At 40.4% G+C, this 18021-nt stretch overlaps 1 protein-coding gene across 1 annotated transcript in view; it reads left to right on the top strand.

Annotated features, from left to right (window-relative positions):
- Positions 1-18021, top strand: part of RAP2A (RAP2A, member of RAS oncogene family) — a 30365-nt gene that overhangs the window by 7463 nt on the left and 4881 nt on the right. The gene's annotated exons all lie outside the window — the stretch shown is intronic.

Here is an 18021-nt window from a genome sequence, read left to right as displayed (position 1 = left end):
AAAGGTGTGATAGGAGCATGTTATCCTTTCCCAACAGTAACGTCATGGGGCTAGCTCAATTAGTTGGTGCAGTGGTGACGGTGTTTAATTCTTGTCTTGGTTAGATGAAAGGCTAGACTAGATGAAAGATCTAGCGAAGGACAAAAAAGGGAAAAATGTGTTCAGAGTTGACTAGCTTGTTTTCGAAACACTGCTCAGGTCACATAGACAGAGCTTTAACATCTTTTAAGTTGTACTTGTTGTCTTCTGCAAAAAATCAGGGTAACGAGGAGACGTGACTAAAGCATTTTAAAGTATTGGAATGTAATCGATGAGGATCGTTTTTTGTGCTAAAATAATTCTGGAAAGTAAGGGTTGGTTGGTTAGTGGTTTTGTGTTGTTTCCACCCCCCCACCCTCATGTTTTCCTCTTACTGTTCTGGTTAACAGGTAGCCAGCCACCTTAACTAAAGATGAATGGTGTCTGAGATTGTGGTTGAGTTGATACTCACATGGCAATTTAATTTGAACTGGAAATGAATTGGATCCCCGTGAATTGGATAAGGGCACTGAACTTGAAGTGCTCTGAGCGTTGTGAAGAAAAGCTTCAGTCCTGGGTTTCTGATGAGTTGCAAGAAAAGATGCTTTCAAGAAATAGCCACATAGATCACGTCTGGGCTATAAGGGAGCCTGCTGTGACAAGCTAGTTTTGGTTTTGCTAGGAGGATGTTTGTGCTGTTTGCCCTCTTACTCCTAATACATTTCACAGCATAGAGGATAAGCCAAGACTGATCAACCTACTTTCCTTGGAGTAGATCTGCTTGCAGTTTCTCACATTGCTAAAACATCTTTAACTGCTTTGCAAAATCTTACTTAAAGCGTTTTATAAATATGCAAAAAAAATCCTGTATGCTTTTTCTTTCAGAAAGACATGAACTTGGTAAGAACCATTTAGAAATGCATAAATCTGTTCTGAAGATGTGCTTTTCTTCTGAAATTTCCTCTTCATGTTTTAAATTTTAGAATTTCATTGTTTTTGTCAGAATAAAATAATGGATGTGAAGAGTTGTTCTTACGCTATTTCCCTAAAAAATTATAAAAGGTACAGGGGGAAATCTGTTGTTTTTTGTTTGTTTGTTTTTTCACCCATCTGTGTTTTACTTGGACGTGACATGGAGTCCTGCAGGTGTGTGTTTTGTGAACCACAGGACAGCAGTCCTATTTGTATACTGCCACTATAATGTATTTTATGAAGATAAGTTTTTTTTCAGTCTGTGTATTTTCTACTGCCAAAAAGACTCGATGTTGTTAAGGACTTTCCTAGTGGTAATCTCCAGGTTCACATTTTTGCTCCTCTTTCACTGTAGTAATTTTACTGAAAACCAGTCAAGAGGTGGTGGGCTTTTTGTTTCGGTGCTGGTAGTGATTTTTTTAATTAGGAGTTCAGCCTTTTTGAAAATAATTTGGAAGGATGATCACCTTGCATGGCGTCTTCTGGAGCATTCTCTCAGATGCCTTTGATAGCCTCAAAAAAAGAAATAAATCTCCTAACTAGTCTAAGTGCCTCGGAGTCTGACCAAACCCAGGCTCTCTGTCTCACTGCTTAAGGAAGGCATCTGCTCTGCCTGCCTGAGAAGCAGTCAGATTCCTTGTGGCTGACATGCAGGTTACTCCCTACGATGCCTGGAAGAGAGGAGCATGAGTCACCTTCTGCTGGGTTAGTGCTGCGAGCCGCAACCAGGAGCCAGGCAGCGACTTGGAGTGAATTCTCCCATCGCCTTTGCTTGCGTGTTGATAAGGTTTTGGGGGGAGAGGGGATCGATGTAGTACAGCTTAAACCTCTTTCATCAGCTGTGGGGTCTTTAACAGATAACCTCTTCAGTATGCAGCAGGGGACTTGGGGGCAAAGAGGGGATGGCTTCATTTTTGTACTAAGCGTGCAGGATGCTGTCCGAAGCAGAATGGATGCAGCGAATCTTGGCATTCATTTTCTGAACATGCTATGCACTGGAGATGCTTTCCCCCTCCCCCTTTTTTTTTACATTCAGTTTCAGCCTTCTCTTTTCTCACTTTCATTGAGAAATAGGGAGGAACTTAAATGGGAAATGGGTCTTGCAAAAGAGCTTTAGGAGTCTGCTGTGCTCTGAGGTGTGTGGTCCCTCTTGCAGCAAACTCCTTGAACTATCTCCTTACTCATGTAGTATCCCACCTCTTCAGAAGCAGGCTCTCTCGCTAATTAAAACACTTAAAAATTCTAGTAGTGAGGAAATAAATGGGAACCACTGTGCAGTAATGAAGCAACAGTTGAGCTTTGCCTGAAATGTTGCAGTCACCTGGGTCAGTGAAGTCTTCTGGTGACTGTTCAGTGTTTGGGATATTGATTTTTGCATTTTGCAGTGACTTTTCTGTATAAACAGTATCAGGGGATCTCTGGGTTTCAGTCCCTGGTATTTTTCCTTAGGCCACTGTCCATACTACCTTGTACACCTAATCTTTTTTCTGTTGTTCCCTTGGAAATCGTGAGTTTACCTTCAAGTGTTTACGTATGCCTTAATAGTGGCTCATCTTCAACAGGAGGGTTGAAGAGTGTTGTTTTTTTTCCCTCAGCTTTGCTTGTAGTGTAGTGGTAATGACAGCCTTCTGGGAAAGGCAGGTGATGAACTCCCCTGACTGAAGAACATGCATGTCCAATGCGTGAAACAGCATTGCCACTACTTTTTATTCCCATGGTTTTGTGTGGAAGTGATATCTGCTATGATTTTTATCGAGTGTTTTAGCATTGTCACGTTCGTAGACACACAGAGGAGCGTTCAGTGAATTAGGCCTCCCAAGGGGCTGAGCTGCCTGCGTGCCTAATCTACAAATCCCACGAGAGCTGAGGAGTGTGACCCTGTTGTGGTTCCAGCACATAGCTCGGCTGGGCTAGCACAGTTTTAAAGCAGCTGTATCGCTTCAGCCAAAAAAAAAAAAGCCTGAGATATATGCTGCTTGTCAGGAGCTGAAGCGGGTCGGCAGCGGGTCTGTGGAGCAGTCTCTCAGACATGGCTGCCTAAATCCTTCTGGAGGCCTAGTGTGCTACCTACCTCAGGCTTAGCGGTGTTTGCCACCAAAATGGTTTTCCTCATTCACCTCCTTATTTTTCAGATCTATTTAACGTTTTGAAATGTTTTGAGCAGTGAAATTCCACCACACGATTGTGTGATCGCTCTTAGTACAGACAAGCAAGTAGACCAGAGGCTTGATGATCACAAGGCCCACAGCATGGGCTTGACAGTTCTTGTACCTGGAGCTGATCAGCTAGCCTGTGGTGCTTTATTACGCTTCAGAACTGCATGGGACCCTTTCCTGGCTGAGGTTTCTTCGGATTTAAGTATTAATAAACCCAGAATGCTGTGACCCAGAGACTTGCCAATGCAAAATGGGGAAGCCTTTCTCTTTGGACAGCCGAGAGTTCTTTCTCCTTATAAAATTGTGTTTCTGCTATGTGATTTACTGTCAGTCACTAAGACAAACTGCATTGCTTCCATGAGAATATATTTAACCATTCTCAGATGTCTTCCTTCTCTAAAAACAAGTTTCATGCACAGGTTGCTTATTAATAAACTATATTTGGAGTAGAATCTACTCGGGTGGCTATCCTTGAACAAACAGTTGTCTGAGGGATGGTAGACTCTTTTGTAGGAAGAAACTGGGTGAGCAGATGATATCAAGATAGCCTGTTGGGAGCCCACAGCTTTTAAAGTCAAATATCAAATCTGAGGAAAGTTGGTAGACTAGTCTTCACATGTGTCTCTTTGTATTTCCCCGTTGCTTGGATATTGGCAGCCTCACTTAACATTAAAAGCCGTGGATTCTTAGCAGGCTGTCTGTCATCTGCTTCTCCAGTAGTTATAGGTTGGCCGTGTGAGATAAGCAACGGCCTTCTGCTCTTTGATCCTCAATCACATTGCAGAAAATGTAGGTAATTTAGCTGGATCCAGATATTCCTAAATTCTATTCAAATTGTGGAGAAGCTAATCCCCCTGTTTTCAGTGGGGTGAACATCTGGTTATGTCGTGATGGGATTAGGTTTGAGGAACGCTGGGCTGCCTTTAATAATAATATCATGGATTGGATCGTAATTTTTCCTATGCTATTTGAATGGATATCTAACAATCTCAATCTGGCACTAGGTACATTATAGACTTTCCAGCTGGGTTTGTGGAGCCTCCGTCGCTTGCTGAAGTATCACTGTGCTGTTATGTAGCTGCTGCAAATCCCTGAAGAATCTGTTTACCATCTAGCAGCTTTTAGTCAAACCTCCTCTAACCCTTTTACTTCTAGCACTCTCTGTAACCAGATTTCATAGCAACCACATTCATATGCTGAATCTGCTCATCAGATGAGTCTGTCAGCAACCGTTGGCAAGAAATGCTGTTCCTGTTACCACTCCAAGTACCAGTTTTTACTTAAAGATCTGCAGCTATTGTGGAAATAGCCCTGCTGCCTCCAGGCCTTACACTTTGTGTTCTGCATTGACCTCTGATTCAGCAAACAGGAGGATTGCTGGACTTGCTCTGCACCTGTGCTGGGGTGGTTTTCAAGAACCACAGTGAGCAAATGCAGTCCTTGGACAGCCTCCTGATGGGCTGGAGCTCATGCTCTTTGCATCTTTTTCACTTTCACTGTCAGTTACATTTGTAATTCCCCGGTGTTCAGCTACAGGGCAACGGTAACGGTTTTATCTGGGACACATGAGGTGAATGAATATGTAACTAAAACTGGGGTCCTGTTTCAAAGGAAGGAAGTGACTGACACTAGGAGATGTTACAAACCCCCAGTCATCCTCCTGAAGTGGACATGTTCAAATACATTTATCTGCTGAGCATTCTGCCACAGGAAGCTCACGATTAGCATTGTGATGATCTGATCTGATGATGGAAATGTTTGTCCTCTTCCCCCTCATGTAACTCTTTGATTAAACAAATTCACGTAATTCAGTTTTTACCTACCAAAATTGATCAAAATTTCAGAACTGTGTTCTGAAAAAGCAAATGAGTTGTGCAGAAACTTGAGGTCAGGATACTTGAACTTAGAAGGTCAGGATTGCTCTGGAACATAAGGAAGAAGGAGGGAGGGTGGCATACATGCCATGTACTGCAGGGATTACTGATGTATCCCCTAGTGCTACCCCATATTCCTTACATGAACTCTCAAGAACTTGATCACTTAATATAATTTGCCGTTTATTGCAGGATGTTGTATATTTATTTATTTTTTATCCTGTTCCAACCGTAGCAACTGTATTTGGCTGAAGTACACCCAAAATAAAGTTTTGTGTGTTGTTTTTTTTTAACATTGGCATGAGCATAGTCAAGAAAGAGGACAAATCACCTACAGGTGGCAAATCACTGAACTCAGGGGATGTTGAATTCTCCTGCAGCTGGCTTTTATTCCAAAAAAAAAAAAAAGTGACTACAGTCGTGGTAGCTCAGTCTTCTGGAGGGGGACAATGGAAAGCTCAGTCTTGGATGAAAGCTGAAAAGGCTCACCTTGAAAGTCACTTATTATTCTAAAATTAAGCAATTGTATTGCCTTCCTAGCTGGGATAATTGGGCCGGTAATTGAAGTCTACATTCTTCTCCCAGAGATGATCAAAACACCTTCCTTTGAAAGACTTCGTCTGTCAGCAAGAAACACGGTTAGATTAAAAGGACTGGGAACAGCCTGGGCTTCACACCCCCACGCACACCTTCATATTAATTGAAATGGCCTTTCTGCATAGGACGACTTAATGTGGAAAAAATAATTAGTGGACTATTTTCAGGAAATTCTGGTTACCAATTAGTGATTCAACAAAGAAGGTGTTATGGACACTGGGTGTGTGGTTCCTTCAAATATAGACTCTTTCTTAAAAGAAATCCAACTTTTTTCAAATGACTTCTTACCATTTTGAGTGTTAAGTACACAAACTGCCATCCTTCCTGGATGAAAATTTCATCACCAAATTACTTTCTGAAGTTTAGTTGAGCCAGTATAAAGCCACATTGTTTGATCCCGCTTCAGATAAATGTAATCATTTTCCTCACTAATTTAAGCAATACTGAGAGTGGTGTCCATGTCAGAATTTGTGACATCTTAAATGGTTGAGGTTGGCTTGGCTTCTTTTTCTTTCCTGTGAAAAAAAAATCTCCCTGTCTGAACAGTATGGTCTTTTGCTGAAAAGTCTTTTTTTTTTTTCCTTTCTTTTCCTTCCACTTTCATGCAGATGCACGAGTTCTCACCACAAGCTAGCAAAACACATCTTTTTTGTCAACCAAGCTACCACCTATTTGACTGCAGCATCCCACAAACTGGCTGTGCCAGCAGCCATGGGCTCTGACTCTTCTGGGGAAGACACCACAGGCTGTCTTTATAGATGATAAAACATCTGTCCATCGTGTTAATAAAACGTGTCTGGGAAAAGGCAGCTTTTATTCCTTTATAACCTAGGCCAGACCCAAAGAAATTAACATTTGTACATGAGTTGAAACATAAATAACATCTGGGCTGTTGAGTATGCCCAAGTTCCTCATTCTGGCTGACGTCATTTTTAATACTTACACAAATATTGGATTTGAGATATACATAAGGAAGAAAGTATTTACATTTTACTATTCTATGTACCTGATACCTTGTATCTGGTATCGTTTTATAGGTATTAATTTCTTCCTAGGAAAGTTCTGGATGCTAGGATGGTTGAACTTTTTGTTCAATGTCTTCCAACATATTCAGGATGCCGATTTAGAATAAAATAGTTTGTGAGGTATTTTTTTCTAATGGGTACTTGTCTTTACGTAGGAAGAATAAGTTCCTGAGAAACTTATTTCAGAGGTTTATACTCAACATAGAAGAGAGGTTATTAGTAAATCATACTTGGTATTCTCAGCATAGCAGTAGTGTGCTGGGAGGCACTACTTTATACCTGGTGAACCAAAGCATTTTTAAAAAACGAAACCAAAAAAAAACCCACAAGATTTTTGGAAGGTCATAATTTATATATTATTAATCTTTAGATATGGAAACAGTTTCACTTAACTGGCTGATGTGCATTTTATTTCTGGAGTTAAGTAGCTGAATTGTTAAACATAGAGGCCACTTCTGAAAACTGTGGAGAAGAAACATTCTTGGTGCTCTGTTCATCCAAAGCAGTCGGACTGAACATTCAAATTATTTAAACCAAGCTTATGGTAATTAAATAAGTTACTCTTTAAGGTGAGGGCTACCAACTTTCTGTGGTCGTGGCAGAATGGTTTTCTTTCTCAAGTCAGGAGTCAGAGTTTCTGGTAGAAACTCAGCAGGAGGGAAGAGGCTTCCAGAGCATCTGCTAATGAAGCAGTTGGACCTGTAACCCAAAGTTCTTGGGCTTCTTTTCCTTAAGACAAATTTTACATTGGTGAAAGAGGCCTTGAATATAATCAAAAGGATATGAAATCATAATACTGCTTCTAAAGTAAAAGACAAAATGATAAAAGTCAGATTTCTGTCTCCTCTCTGGGTTCGGTATTTTTGTGTTGCCACTCGCTTAGAGTTTCTGCAAAATAGCCCATCTTACAAATAATACCCAGAGTTGTCATATAATACTACAGTTGTGAGGAAAATCTGTCTCAGCAGAGCATTTTTGCAAAGTTTTCTTAGAAGCAGTGTAGGGTATTTTTATTAGCTTGAAGGACATTAAGCTGTATTATTCTGTGGTTACTAGGGTAACAAGGAAGCCTCTGCTTCGTGCGAGGCTCTCAAATTCTCTTCAGGCTGTGCCACGTCACATACGCTCTGGTATCCATCTGCCTGAGCTTCTTCTACGTGGGGACTGATGGGAGAACAGAAATTGATGCCAGGTTGGTTGCTGCTTAATCCAGTTTTTATTTTTTTCTGAAGCTTTAGGTGACTTGGAGCTAAGTTCATCGCAAAAGGTCAAATTCTTTAAAAGTAAATAAGTAAAAGGCACTGTGGAAATGCAGTTTATAGCCACATGCAGTACTTGATTGTACAGCTGATGCAGATAGTAGCAATCAAATTGTTGGAGGTGAATTTAAGCCTACCCAGGGGCATAGGTGTTTGAGATCAGACTTGGTGATTATTTGGGGTCCCTTACAACCCGGGCTGTTTTGTGCTACCTGTGAGTTTTGTGATCCAGGCCTGCAGCTGTTTCTAAAGGAATATGTTTGGGTAGAGGTAAAAACCAGCAGCCCTTACTTACTGGAGTAAGAAGGCTCTTAGCTTGATGTTGAGAAGAGGCTGTGTGGTTTTCTTTGGACCAAACAATGTGATGGTTCCTAAATTCTAATCCTTCAGAAGCAGATGATGCTACTAAAAAGGTTTTGAATTATTTGTTAGGCCTGTTCTTAAAGACTGTAAAAGTGTAATTTTAACGAGCTAGAGAAAATCCTATTAGAACAGTTACTTAAATAAGTTTTGTAGTTGGATTCTTATCGGTGATTATGAGTTGGTTCAAGGAATATAAGAACGTTTTCAATTTGAAGAGTGAAATAAGGCCTTACGGGAACTGTGGTCTTTTGACCCTTTTAAAGGGCTTATGCATTTGAATATGCTAGCCAAAGTTTTTACTTTGTGTATTCACTAATGAGTTCCCCTGTCTATAGATTTAAGGATAAAGAGGTTGAAGTCACCATTAACTTAGGGAGGGAGCTCTAGTTAGTTTTGTAAAATCTCGTTAAGTCGCTTTGCTTTCATAGTGATAAGATATACGCCTACCTTGAGTTGTGTAGGTATGGTTGTCAATTCCTCAACATAAACTAGTAGTTACACGTATTTGTATAGCTTGGAGATTTACAGATCTGAGGGTGGTTGAGGGAAAGAGTACAAGGCGGAAGGAAAAACTGGAGCTTTAGGTACAGCATTGACCAAATCTATAGGAAAGTAGACCTGACATCATCCATGTACATTTATTGCTAGATTCTGTGCTTTGCAGAAGGGCTAGATGTTGATTCTGCTTTTCCAGGTGGAATGCTAACAAAATTTTGGTCTCAGAGGTTTTTCTTTAACCTAACTACAGGCATACACTTTGCTATATCTGAAGTGGTACAAATCTATTTGGCAACTTTCCTTCCCCCTGCTTGTCAGTGCTTCCTCGTGCAGTAAGTTTACAGTACCTTTTATAACATTACAGTAATCCATCTGAAGGTTTGCATTTCAAAAAGTATGGTTCTGAGAGAAGCTTCTTGTGACAAAGCATGTATTGCTAGATAAATGGTAGCACCTGCTAGGGTCACGATCTCATAAATTAGAAGTGTGAAAAAAATAGGCTCTGTAAATTTGCTGTATGATGTTCAAGAGGCCTGCATGCATTTTTTTATTGCCTTTGCAAAGGGTTGTATTCAGTCCCACGTTGTCGGAGTAGGTAGGCTTCTTGACCTTGTGCAAGTTTTGTATGGAGACGCGAGGAGGAGGACAAATCCTTCAATGTCAGTGTTCTAAGATACCATGAGCTCTGCTGTTTGCTCCAGTCTGTGCAGCTGAAGTGAGGTAGCAACCCTGGCTTCCTCCCCACTCTGGTGTTTGTTCTTTGCTCCTGCTCTGAGGCACACCTCATCTAAAGGCTCTACTATCTCTGCTGGCAAGCTTGGTGTTGGCACTGAATCTGTCTTAATGTACACGTTTGGGATGCTTGTAAAGAAAAACTGAAGGTTTGTGCAGTTACGTAGCAGGTTGCTGAGAACAGCTGGGGTGCAGGTGACCAAGGATGGAAGGCCTCAATGGTGGTGACATGCCTTAGGCTCTCTGAGGTAAAGGCTGATGGCAGTTTTTCCAGGTGGAGACCAGAGATACAGAGTTTAAAGGACTTGTGAGAAATCACTCAGGAAGTCTTTTAGCAGGGTTTGGTACTGAACCCACGTCGTGCTGGCACTCCTCTCACTTAATGTGTTTTATCCTCTGACACCTTGTAGAAAATTTAATTCTAAGTGGCTACGTCTGGAAGACTTTAAAATAAAAATCAAATATCAGTGGTAGACTCTGTAGCATTTTCTGTTCTTTATAACTGTAGTATCTTCTGCGTGTTGTACATGTGGTATGCACCAAAACCCTTGACACATCCAGTCATGCCCATTGAGATAAACATTACTATATTACCATGGCATATGACTTGAAAATATTTAAGGTCAGAAAACTAATACAGTCATTAAGAGTAATTTTCAATTATGGATACAAAGTTCAAAGACATCAGCATGCAGCCTAATTTTCAAGATGCTGAGCCATTGCTACCGGTAGTAGCTGTATTCTTTTATTTATTTATTTTAAACTAGATGGTTAGTTTTAGAGTTTCTGCAGTTTTTGAGTGAGAGCTTTGCACTTAAGCAACCCTACTGTGCCTTATCTGTTCGTAGCCTTTGTGATAACTTGACTTCTTTCAACACAAACTGAGTACGAGACAGGAGCTAAGTGAAAGTGATGCACCTGTGAGAACCTCAGGTTTGTAGGACATCCTGATTTTTCCTGCTGCTTTGGAAGTATCATGTTATAAATAAGAGAACAAGTCACGAAGAAAAAGGTCAGGTAAAAACACTTGCCTTGCCTTTTCTGCTCATGGTTATTGCTGCTATCAGATGAGACCTTTGAGTGGTATAGAGGGGGGATGCAAGGACTGAAATACTATACGTGTATGCATGTGTTCACAGCAAGCCTTTTCAATGTTGGTAATTGATTTCAGCATTAGACATGAATTGGAATGATAGATACTTAGGGAAAGGTATAGTATACTCTTTAAGGTGAAAGTCTACCTTTTATTTGCACAGGCTATTGAGTGCCTGAAAGGGTGAGACCTGGTGTTACTTGGGTCATAGGCTCCCTGTTGTCATCCCAGTGCAAAAAGGGCTGCTTGTCTGCCTCTTCCTGTGCCAGAACCTTTCTTTGAGGGGGACTGGTAATGCCATTGGATGCGATTTAAACATGGATGGGCTTCTGTGAACTTGCTGAGGAAAAGGTCTCCCAAGGAACTTGAAGATCAGTAATTTTTCTTTAGGACTGGCTTGGTACATTAAAGTGGATGGTGATCTCTTCTCACATGGGGCATGCTGGCAAGCGATTGAATTTTAAGGCAGCCTTGCTCTTCTATATAAGCAGGTGATGGAGCTGCCGGCAGAGGTTTTATCTGCAATGACCCTTAGAAGCAGGCTGAACATCTGGAAGGAGGTTGTCATTGTACTGTTCCCATGTGAGATCTTAGATGTGGAAAATCCTCTGTAAATGAGAATTTATCTCTGACGTGACTGGAAGTAGCCTGGAAAATTCTTCAGTGCCCTTCATACATAGATGACACATATCATCTGTTGCAGCAAAGGAATGTAGGTTTATGAGGTGGTGTACACCTTTGAGTACATGTAAAGGATAATATAATCCAGCATTTATGTCCCTAGCAAGTTCTCAGCTGTAAGCTACCAAGAAGTAACATGTTAAAGTAAAAAGTGCTTGTAGGAACAGTTGGGAAGCAAATATATTTGTGTGTGTGTGAATACATATGTGAATTTGTGTGTGTGTGCACGTAAACATGTATGTATGTATATATAGGGCTTCATTGCACTGGGTTTTGTTGTTGTTTCTTGGGCTTTTGGTTGGAAGACAACTATTTCCTCTAATACTACCTAGGCACAGTACCAAAGGTGAGCCTGTCAGACAATTTCAGTGAAACTAGGATTGGCCGAGACTTCAGTTAGACCTTGAAACCAAACTGGAAAGTGTAAGTGGACTACAACAACCAGTGAACTGAATTGGCCTTTAAAGTATTTAATTTAAGCTGAGGTGATTATTACCAGCAGGTTTCATGTACAAGAGCAAGGATAGTTTCTGAAGTCTTCTCAAGAGCAATGTGGTGTGGTGGTTATTTATTATACTAATATTATTCTTCAAGTCATTTTACAATTATTATTTAATTCGATGTTCTATGAGTAAGTACAATTAACCGGACAGTTATCCTCAGTCTACCCATCTGAAGAGTTTGTTTCCCGAAGGCTTTATAGGGAGTTCATGTCAAAGCCTCGAATGAAACGTTAGATCCGTCGTCCCGCAATTAGGCCATACGCTGTTCTGTACAGCAAAATAATTCATGACTCAGGCACCTAATTGCAGTGGGACTTCCAATAAGCTCTTTAACATCTACTCATTTAGAAAAAACGATTTTAAGACTTTTTTTTTTTTTTTTAGTTGGGAGTTGTTGCTTAACTAATTAAATCCTTACACAATCTAGCTTACAAAACTGAATATTAAATGCAATTAATTGGCAAACTGGAATGACTCGTTTGTATCACGGTGGTGTGGGTTTTACAGCTGTTAGGTATGGATTTACCCGAGAAGCTGCAATAGTTTTCATGTTGCAAAGAGCAAAATGTGGAAAGTTTAAACTTTGCAAAAACCTACTTATTTTTGGATTTATATATATATCTATTTCTCTTGACACATTTGATCTGTGTATACAGTTACAGGCACATCTTCATTGGTGTGTATTTGTAGAATTCCACAGGGACAAGATAGAGCTCTACAGACAGGGCACGTGCTGTTGATTTAACCCATAATGTTAATTTTATTTTAAAAACTACCAAAATGTAAGGAATTGGGGTCTGGAAATAGTGAAACATCCTTTCAACCTAAATTTCTTAAGGTAAGGTAGTAATGTAGTAAAGAAGTGCTTGTATATATATATATATATATACACATAATAAAAGTGTAGAATAGATACCTCTTTTTCTCCTGTTGCTTTGGTTCAAGAATTGGAAGCTTTAAATAAACATTTCAGCTTGCATGTTTGCACTTGATGATTCTGTAGCTTTGCTTCCTCTCATCCTCATGTCTGAGAGGCTCAGCACCAGACTGGGGAACACTCTGTCTCTTTTCTTATTCTCTGCAGCTGAAGTGATTTGTATCTATGGAGGATTTTACATTAAATATCCAAGAAACTGTGTTAAAGGGCTAGAAACAGTCTTGATAGTTAAACGCAGAATAAATTCTTTCCCTAGTTGAGGAAACTTCAAGTTAAGACAGACTTCACTGCAGGCAATCAAAGTTTGCAAGCTGCATTACAAAATAATGTTTAGTAATAGATGCATATGAATTTATAAACAATCTAATGGATTTAACTGCTATTTTTGGTACTTCATATTTCCCAGAACTATTCTACTGTGTCTTTTGGCAAGATGGTTATCATAATTTTTTGGAAGTCTGAAGTGAAGAATACTTATTTTCCTGACCTTCTGCTAATATTTGTATCATCATTTTCCCTAGTATCCTTACCACTTTACAGGCTTTCCTTTTTGAGCTAGTATGAAAAGTGTCAGAAGCACCCTCAGAAAAGCAGGAGGGAATAAACTGTGTGTAAAAGAAGAAGATAAAGGTGGTTTCAAACCTCAGATTCCTCCGACGATTAGGAAATGTTACCATGGATAGATACCTTTGCATTTCAGTGGTCACAGTGTTTAACGTATAAAGCTAGAAATCCATACATCTTTCCGTAAACTTCAAAAGGAATTAAGGTAGTCATAAAAATAGTCTTTAAGAACACATCTTTTTTTCTCTTAATTTGTTTTTTATTATACAGAAAGCTTCTGCATTTTGGTTCAACATGTCCAGCTCTGGTATGGAGCTCAGGCAAAAATCCTAGAAAAGATGCAGCATTTCCTGAATGGGAAGTAAAAAGTAGGAACCCCTTTGCACTTTTTGTCTTCTCCTTTTCTGGTCCAGTGCATAACTTATTTATTTTCCTGTTCTAGGGATACGGGACAATCTCTAGTACAGTTTAAGGGAGTCAGATCTGTTTATCAGCATCGTGGTGTATATTTTTAAATTCTTAATTTTTTGTTCTTCATTTTATTTATTATTCTTCATTTTATTCTATTTTTGCTTCATGTCATCTTTTTCATCTTTCTCCAGTGACAGCTTCAACCAGAAATCTGAAAAGTACCTTGTAAATGTAAAAGAAATTCAGATGTGATGTTTGTACTGCCCATGTTTTTCTCTCTGAGTAAGACTGGAGGTAGAAAAAATGTGAGGTAGAAATCTATGGAGGTCATTTACATACCATTCATCTAGAGACTTTCTAAATGTTTAACAAGTTAATTAAGCTGTTACTCAAAGTATACATATTAATCTAAACAGAAATGCGGGTGGACGTGCCATGTGAGGTAAGATAAAATGTAGAAACTGTTTATCACTATGTCATGTAAGGCTGTGTGGTCAGCGGTGCATAGCTGAGCTGCATTAAACATTTAAAGTCTGTGTATTTACTGATCTTGTGTGGCTGTGGTGTCCATCCTCAGGAAAACTGGGGGGATTTACCGTGGCCTGCTGGTCCCAGAAGCTTGTAAAGATGGATATCAGGGTAGTCTTTTAGCATTGAATAAAGTTATCTGAGACTGGTAAGTACATATTGGTTATCTTTTAAGGAGCAAGGACTGAATCTTGCCGGAGTGACATTCTAGATATGATGGTATTTGACTCTGCACTGGTGTCCTTCACGGGGCTGTAAATGATCTCAGTCAGGTTTATATCTTCAGGAGCTGCTGCTGCTCTGTACCCATCAGATTGGAGCCGAAGATAGTGAGATCATTTCAGCAGGGTGAAGTACCTTGTTCTTTAAACACGTTCTGCAAACACGTGTAATTGGTCTTGCAAAAATTTCCTCCTGAGGTCCTGAAAAGTCAAGTCTTCCCGTGCTACATTGGAGTATATTGCTTTCAAGCTCTGCTGTGATGTTTGCCCTGGAATACATACTTCACCGCACCGAGACAGAGCAAACTGGCAGCAGTCCTTATTTTCATGTGGCCCTCAGCCTTTTCATTAGGAGAGATCAGCGCTGCTTGGAGCTTTTCAGCAGTGCTGAGAAAATTGGATTTTTCTGCTCCAGGAACGAGGGGCAGGAACGTGCTCTTTCTCCACCGTGACGGGGACAGGCAGGGGGAAGCAGGCCATGCCTAAAGGCAAGACCTCTACACAGCTCCCGTGGTGGATAGCTGCCCTCTCACACATCCAGGAATGGCAGCAACAGCAATTTGGTTGTGTTTTGTTGTGTTTTTTTTTCCAGGCTCAAGTATAGGCAGTGGGTTTTTAGCCTCTCTTGCTCTGCTGATACACAATTTGATAGGTATATGCTGAGGCAGAATTGGCTGAAAGCTGAGACAGAATTTGAGGGAATAAAAAGCACGCTGGCTGTTTCAGGAGCGTGTTTGTGAGTGGGTAAGATCCAGCTTGAAGCTTTTGGAAGGATTTGTGATGTCCTAGGTTTGAGTTTTGTGGTTATATGGGAAGGATCTGCATTGCTGCTCGGGTGCCAGATAACCTAATAACAGCTCTTTATTTTATTTTTTTTCCTTTCATAAAGAAGCTGTTTTCCTATTGGGTCACTGAAATCCGCAGGGTGAAAAGCCTGTGGGGGAATAGATGTTCTTCTTCCCTTCAAATTTCATTAAAATCTCGTAGTTCTGACACATCTGACAAATCTCCCTTTCTCACAGTGGGCCTGTGCTGCTGCCCACCACCTCAGCGGTGTGCCAAAACCAGGGCAGGCCGAAGTCGTGTGTGTGGGACCTCTGAGTAGCCTCCTGTGGGATCAGCTGCCACTGTGAGGAGGGAGTGGAAGCGGGGAGCTCCTCCATGCTCAGCAGAAACAGATCTGCCCGGGTGCTGAGTGAGGCAGGAAATTCTGGCAGCTCTGGGAGACAAGCATGGAGAGCCAGCCTGACCCTCAGATCTTGTAGAGACGTTTAGTCAATAGCCAGCTCCAGGGTTTCTAGGTTTTCTGCGGTGTGTGACCAGAACCCTAAAGCTGGAAGTACGCTGCAGAGACCCGTAGGGCCTTTGAAGATAGCAGGGGCTGACTTGGAGCCACGTAGCTTCTGCAGAGGCCTGCTAGGTCAGGTGTGGCACGGCCCAGCGCATGGTGGTCCATCATCGTCCTGATCTTCAGAGAATATAAGGCACAGACATCTCTGTGATACTGAGTAATACTGAACTGGAGCTGATTAAGCCTATACTGCAGCCAGTCTTCTGCTTGGTGTCCATGGACTGTTTTCCCATTATTTGTGATATTCCAGTTTGCATTCATCTAGATGATGGATAACAACTTTTGTGTGTAGAAAGACAGATTAAGACTCTTTTCATACAGAATATACATATACATTGTGTATATATATATGTATAAAACCAGAATATAATCAGAATTAATACATTCAGTGTACCTTTTAAAATATACGTATACTTCACATAAAGTAGTTGCTCTGTAAATTTGACTGCTCAAAGGTGAGGTAATACAGATGTGTGTTTTGCAAGAGCAACCTTATTTTTGCCCTTTGAGGAAGTATTTGAGTAAAACAATGTGAGGGTTTTGCAGAAACATTTTTCGTACAACTCAATGTTACATAGTGGTCATCAGATAAATCCAGATTATGAGGTAAATACGGCTGTTGACTGTAGGATTCTCATCTCATGTTACACAGTGAAGGTAGGTAGTGAATAGGGCAAACACAAGCCCTGAAGGCAGGGGAAAAAAAGCAATACAGAAGGGTGATTCAGTCTGTTCCATGTAATAGTTCTTAGATAGTCCTGTGCAGATAAATTCAGTTAAGTTTTTTATATCTATCCCATCAGCTCATCAATTCCTCTTTTTGTCATCTAGCATGAAGCTTCATAATTTCTGTCCCCCTATTTCCCAGATGCTAAGCACTTATAGAAAACAGATCCTTGGATATTTAGTTGCACAGCTTTTCTAGGGTTCTCAAACCATTCAAAGCACTAACATGTTTTATTTGAACTATCTGTAAATCTGCAACAAGTGTGTGGGCTTTTCTTCCCTCTGTGTTTCTCAACAAATTGAAGTGATCTTGCAGAACAAGAAGAGAGGTGATCCTGTGTTTTAATTCTGGCTCAGCTACTTCTTTGCTGAATGCTTCTCAAGCGATTACTCTGAATTTCTCACGTTTTCCCACTTGTAAAATTGAGAAGAGAGAGAATATCTATGGAAGCTGGAAGAAAAAGGTTTGCATTTGGGGCCCTCAGATATTCAAGACATATAGTGAAGGTGCAGCTGTTTCCACTTCCATTAAAGGTTTTTAATGCTGTACAGCAAATAAAATAAGACACATGCACGCGGATAGCAATGATTAAAAGAAAAATACTGAATTGCTGTCTTATCTGTTCAACACCATCCATCTTATGTAATTAAAGACTATGCCATCATGTGCTGAAACGCAGGAGGACAGATTTCAAGATGCTTGTGTGTATTTTGGTATTTAATTAATGGCAACTTAGCTCTTGTAAGAGTTCCAAAGGTATCATTGTGCTAAATACTGTGCATCTAGAGAGTCAGAAATGGATTGCGGCTGTTCAGGTCGTAAACGAGGATAGGATAAATGGTGAAAAAGTGAGGGGAATCCTCTACAGTTACTGACCACAGCCTTAAACTCTGGATTAAGTGATGTTCTCGGAGAAGACACATTATAAAGCTTAGAATTTCACGTGCATCTTATGACATAGTTGGACCAATTTCAGATACTAAGTTGGTTTGAGAAGTTCCTGTACTTTTATCCTTTGACTCTGGGATCGAGTCGACAGGAACACGTAGATTCCCTGTTCCTGTGCAGAGTCTCCACAGCCGAATTTCATCACCATTGCTGGGTCACACCAAGCTGCGGAACCACATGCACCAGCTCCGCTCTGCTGCCCTGCCTGGGAGGCAGAAAGAAGAGAGGGATAAATAAATTATTACAGGTGGCTTTAGGACAGTAACATCTTAAACTGCTGCACTTGTTAACAATGAATGTCTTGGCTCAAATTGTTTGACTCAGAACAGCACTACTGAGCTAATACAAAGTAGAAAATGAGGTTTAAATTAGGAGGGAACCAACCATCTTGTTTCTCTTGGATATTAGTTTAGTTCAAGTGTTAAAAACCATAATCTTTTCTTCTCTTAGTCCTTGTTGCTTTTATGAGAAAACCAGTGTAAAAGCGTTTTGGAAATAGGCCCAGTGTTTTCTTCTCTGTTATGTCAAATATGTAAATTTAAAACCTGACTAAAGACTTGCTG

This window comes from Anas platyrhynchos, chromosome 1 (genome assembly GCF_047663525.1).
Source record: "Anas platyrhynchos isolate ZD024472 breed Pekin duck chromosome 1, IASCAAS_PekinDuck_T2T, whole genome shotgun sequence".
NCBI classification, from domain to species: domain Eukaryota; kingdom Metazoa; phylum Chordata; class Aves; order Anseriformes; family Anatidae; genus Anas; species Anas platyrhynchos.
This window is presented reverse-complemented; position numbering and strand designations above follow the sequence as displayed.